The 5,857-nt window shown below is 41.7% G+C and overlaps 1 long non-coding RNA gene across 1 annotated transcript; it reads left to right on the forward strand.

The window, feature by feature from the left end:
• Positions 1-454: 454 nt before the first annotated feature.
• Positions 455-4,927, forward strand: LOC115137505 (uncharacterized). Its single transcript, XR_010465095.1, has 3 exons — positions 455-544; positions 4,356-4,391; positions 4,878-4,927. It is a non-coding gene; the product is annotated as an uncharacterized LOC115137505 (long non-coding RNA).
• The last annotated feature ends 930 nt before the right edge of the window (positions 4,928-5,857 follow it).

Below are 5,857 nucleotides of genomic sequence, written 5' to 3' on the forward strand. Positions count from 1 at the left end.
CCTTCACTTATTTGTTCATTTATGCAGTTTTAATTGTAATGTTATGTTGTGGTTTACTTGTTTGGTTGACTTATATGAAGAAAGATAGCCACCAACCACTGCTCACCTGTGATTCTGGTCATAATTGTGGTAGGCTACAAAGTCACACGACCAAGAACTACAACACAATGGCAATGCAATGAACCTGCCAATTCCCGAACTCAGTCACTCAAGGTTGTGTGAGTGCTACTTCAAAGGTAAGGTACAAAATGGCATGCCTTTCCTTCTAGGTTAGTCACAGTAATGTGAACACTGCGCCTCAAATGATTCCAAAGGTTACCATCTCACACTATTTATCGGGTCTGAAGGCCAAGTTTTATAGGCCTGTAAACATGTAAATGACTGGCTGACTGGGGGCAGGGCAAGCCGGGCAGGCTGAATTTATGGGGGAGGGAATGGGGTTGACGGGGCAGGAGGTGACTGGAGTGCAGCTGACTGCAGAGACAGACGGAGAGACACACCTGAGAGGATCTCACACAGCCAGAGGAGCCCTCCAGCACCACAGGTGAGTCCAACCTGGTTCTACCGAACCTATGACTAGAGATTGATCGACAGTTGGTACTTCAAATACGTGATAGGGGCACTCGCCGGGTGAACGTTGTTGAATTATTGCTTACTTAACTCAAGCAACTCATAAGCAACCGCAGCCAGCAAATCATGTATAGTTTGGGAAACACGGTGTAGTTGAGGAAAGGACCAGCTTTTCATAAAGCATCAGATTTTGATCCCCAATCTTTATAATAGCAATAACATGGTGTGTTACTCTTCTATACATATTGATCAGTGAAAGGGAAAACTCTTCTGGTCTATAATTACATTGAATAATATTATCGAATGAGCAATAAGCCTTTATTGATGTTGACTTTCTCAGGGTGTTCTACAAATCACGTATAATTTGACTTGTCACATGCACCGAATTACAGCGGGTGTGAACTTGACCGTGAAATGCTTGCTTACGAGCCCTTGAACGAAAATTATAATAATTCCATATCGAGTACATTTTACTTGGAGTTAAAGCAGAAGCATTCTTGTCTCATATTTAGAGGGTGGTTGTAGGTGGGTGTCGAGTTTCATGAATTAAGCTGACATTTAGGCAATAAATAACTTTTCTATGTGCTAAAGTATGTCACCCATGCATTGAAAAATCACACACAGAATACTGGAACACATACAGTGCCAGTCAATGTTTGGATACACCAACTCATTCCAGGGTTTTTATTTATTTTTGTACTATTTTCTACATTGTTGAATAATAGTGAAGACATCAAAATGATGAAATAACACATATGGAATCATGTAGTAACCAAAAAAGTGTTAAACCAATTCTCTCAACCAACTTCATGAGGTAGTCACCTGGAATGCATTTCAGTTAACAGGTGTGCCTTGTTAAAAGTTAATCTGTGTTAATGTGTTTGAGCCAATCAGTTGTGATAAGGTAGGGGTGGTATACAGAAGATAGCCTATTTGGTAAAAGACCAGGTCCATATTATGTAAAAAACAGCTCAAATAAGCAAAGAGAAATGACAATACATCATTATTTTAAGACACGAAGGTCAGTCAATCCATAAAATGTCAAGAACTTTGAAAATTTCTTCAAGTGCTTCAAAAACCATAAAGCGCTATGATGAAACTGTCCCTCATGAGGACCGCGACAGGAAAGGAAGACCCAGAGCTACCTCTGCTCATTAGAGTTAACTGCACCTCAGATGGCAACCCAAATATGCTTCACAGAGTTCAAGTAACAGACATCTCAACATCAACTGTTCAGAGGAGACTGCGTGAATCAGGCCTTCAGGGTCAAATTGCCACAAAGAAACCACTACTATTTATTTATTTATTTTACCTTTATTTAACTAGGCAAGTCAGTTTAAGAACAAATTCTTATTTTCAATGACGGCCTAGGAACAGTGGGTTACCTGCCTGTTCAAGGGCAGAACGACAGATTTGTACCTTGTCAGCTCGGGGGGGCTGAACTTGCAACCTTCCGGTTACTAGTCCAATGCTCTTACCACTAGGCTACCCTGCCGCCCCAAAGGACATCAAAAAGCAGAAGAGACTTGCTTGAGCCAACAAACATGAGCAATGAACATTTGACCGGTGGAAATCTGTCCTTTGGTTTGACGAGTCCAAATGTGAGATTTTTGGACGCAGAGTAGGTGAAGCGTGAAGCAAGGAGAAGGAGGTATGATGTTGTGGGGGTGCTTTGATGATGACACTGTCCGTGATTTATTTAGAATTCAAGGCACGCTGAACCAGCATGGCCACCACAGCATTCTGCAGCGAGACGCCATCCCATCTGGTTTGCGCTTAGTGGGACTATCGTTTGTTTTTAAACAGGACAATGACCCAAAACACACCTCCAGGCTGTGTAAGGGCTATATGACCTGGCCTCCGCAATCAGCAGACCTCAATCCAATTGAGATGGTTTGGGATGAGTTGGACTGCAGAGTGAAGGAAAAGCAGGTTACTACATGATTCCATTTGTGTTATTTCATCGTTTTAATGTCTTCACTATTATTCTATAATGTAGAAAATAGTACAAATAAAAATAAAAACCTTGAATGAGTGGGTGTGTCCAAACCTTTTGACTGGTACTGTATGTCTACACACACGCAAATACACTCTCACAACTTTCACAGCTCGTACTTACACACACGTGAGACTAGCCGAACAAAATTGACTCAGGGACGTTTTAATCTCACAATCCATGCAAGTAATGATTAAAGGCATAGAGATTTAGATAAAAAGAACAGAACAGAGTACTGATTGTGTGTGTGTGTGTGTGTGTGTGTGTGTGTGTGTGTGTGTGTGTGTGCGTGTGTAAATCAATATCTCTACTACCGTCTCTAGGAATTAGTCAGATACATGAAGATTAAGAACCAGCTAAAGCAATTTGTTTGGACATCTAATGTTCCTTAGCCTGTCGACGGACTTTCATAAAAACTGGATAAAAACATTAAAAACCATTCCTCAGATTGATTAAAAACAGATTATTGAAATGTAATCTGTCGGAATCCATAACCACGCGAGACAATGGCTTTCAGAACTAACAGAATGCCTGTTTTCATTGGTAGTGCTACTGAGATAAATTATTTGCTAACTAAACAAGCTAAAATATGTTACATTTTCACCACTTTTGCCCTGTCAGCAACGCCGGTGTCAAACCAAAAAGCATGCCACACTACAATGAATGACTAGGGATCCAACAAATGTTATTGTAGACACGGATGCAGCTTTTGTATATCACTTACTCATTTCCTTCATCCGAACAGACTCACACAGACCGGCCATCATGTCCGCCGCTGGGGGTACGTTTTACACTGCTACCGCTCATAGACACAAATAGCTTGTTTTTTTTGCACAGATGTTTAATGTTGACTCACTATGTTGTATTCTAGTTCATGGTGATTGACCATAATACATTTAATTTATGATATATAAAAAATGGAGATCATGCCCATAGGTGTCCCCTCTAGTCCCAGTTCTCTTATACTATGGGTTTATCAGGCAAGAGGCACAACCTGTGGCCTGATCATGTTTCATGTACATCATTAGCCAGTCAGGTAATGGGCAGAAAGCCACAGGGAACCATGTGCTAGCTCGTTGTTCTAGCTCGTTGCTCTAGCTACATAGTAAACATTGATTTGCTATGCTTACAGCTATAGAGACCGACAAGAGCTAGCTAGCTTCGCGGTGCACTGCGAGACATACAGTACAAATCCCAAAGCACCTTCACGTAGTCAAGCAAACCACTCTCAGTCGCCACTACTTCCCGTTGACTGAGCGAGACACAACATGTTAGCCTGCTCCTTATCTATGGAGCGGTCAAACAAACCAGGTACCATGGATCATCGAAACATATTGGCATGACCTGCTCTGGGAGATTTACATTGACTTCCTGTGGGTCAGGTTTACTTTTGAGCCAGTCATGTATTATTAGAAACCGGGACATTCGAGCCCTGGATGCTGATTGGCTGAAAACCATGGTACTGTATATTAGACAATATGGTGTATGTTTGTGTATGTACATTGCATGGGGATCATTAAACTTCATACGGCATTTGAAATCGGGCGCACAGGAAATCCACAACCATAAACATAGACAGGAGCCTCCTGCGTAGGCAGCCATTGACGCTTACCCAGATCCATGTAGGTAGAGGATCAGAGGGGACCACTTCTTTATGAGTCTACCCCTCTCATGGGACAACAGTGTGTTTCTTTGTCTACTCTATTTCTGTCACCCCTATGTGTGTGTCGGCCTGTAGAGTGTGTATATCCTCTTGGAACTTACCTAGTGTTCTCTACTCTCTCCTCAGCTCACGAGTACGACCCTGATGCAGAATTTGTGTATGGTAAGAGACAACAAAATGGTACTGCAGGAAAGGATTATCTGACAGACAGTCATTTGGTAATTTGATAACGCCTAATGGCAAGGAGAGAGTGAGTGAGCTCGAGAGCGAGAGAGAGGGAGAGCGAGCTGTTGCCACAAGAAAAGTGCATTTTGTGAAGAACAAACACCATTGTAAATACAAACCATATATATTTTATTTATTTTCCCTTTTGTACTTTAACTAGTTGCTCATAATATGACCTTTTTTTGGAACTTTTTGTGAGGGTAATGTTTATTGTAAAACTGTTTTGTTTCTTATCTATTTCACTTGCTTTGGCAATGTAAACAAGTTTCCCATGCCAATAAAGCTCTTAAATTGAATTGAAATTGAGAGAGCGAGAGACAGCCAGTGACAAGAACAGAGACAGAGAGAGAAAGAGAGAGAGAGACAGACAGATTGAGATGTTGAACTTATGAACTTATGATGGGTGTGTCCTCTGTGTTGTAGACTACCAGACTCTTCGTATTGGAGGTCTGACCTTTGTTGCTGTCATCATGATCCTGTCTGTTCTCCTGCTTGCCAGTGAGTCCCCAGACCAGACTGTGTGTGTGCGTGTGTGTGCGTGTGTGTGTGTGCGCGTGTGCACTCTCCAACCTGACTGACATCTAACAACCCCATTTTAAACCAATTTAATGATAGTGTTCTCTATTGCCTTGCTGTCTATTAGGGGAATGGGGAGTGCTGTAATAGACTGTATCATCAGTACTCGCTGATTGTCTTTCTCTCTCATCCCCTAGGCAACAAAATCCGCCAGTGTGGAAAGCCCCGGGTGAGTGTCCTGATATCAGACAATGGAATACAAAGATGAGATACAGGCTACATCTTGAATGAGAGGCAGTCCACATCCATCCGTCATTGGTCAAGAAATGAAAATATGGTGTTGTTGATACCACAGTGACCCATTGAGCAAGTTGCTCTCGGGGAAAGCAGTTATGAAGCAGTATTTAAGTGACATCTGCTGGTTTGCATTTTGAGACATAGAGTAAGGGGTCTGGATGACTTACTCTACTGAAGCACTCCTATAAGGAGCGTAGGCCGTTAATGAATGCCATCCATCTCACTCGGTTTGGGCCAAGTTTTTCCAGGTCAACACCAGTTGTGGCAGCTCTTAATCATTTCTGCCTGAACACTTTCTTGGGTACTGGAAGAATGCGAGATTATTCATGAAGGATGAATGATGGCCCACAATGTACATAGTTCTAATGAATCAGTTGTACATATTACTAGACGTAATAGTACGAGTAATTTAGGCTTTCATTCACATTCAGTCAATTATGTGATTTTGGTATATGTTACATCTATCTACTACACCCGAAGGGAGGAATATATAAATGGCATTGTAACGGTCACTATTTTTTAACAAGAGAATATTCTGTGAATTCTATTGTTAATGTCCTGCCCTTCTGCTATGTGTGTTCCAGCAAAGA

This window comes from Oncorhynchus nerka, linkage group LG11 (assembly GCF_034236695.1).
Source record: "Oncorhynchus nerka isolate Pitt River linkage group LG11, Oner_Uvic_2.0, whole genome shotgun sequence".
NCBI classification, from domain to species: Eukaryota; Metazoa; Chordata; class Actinopteri; order Salmoniformes; family Salmonidae; genus Oncorhynchus; species Oncorhynchus nerka.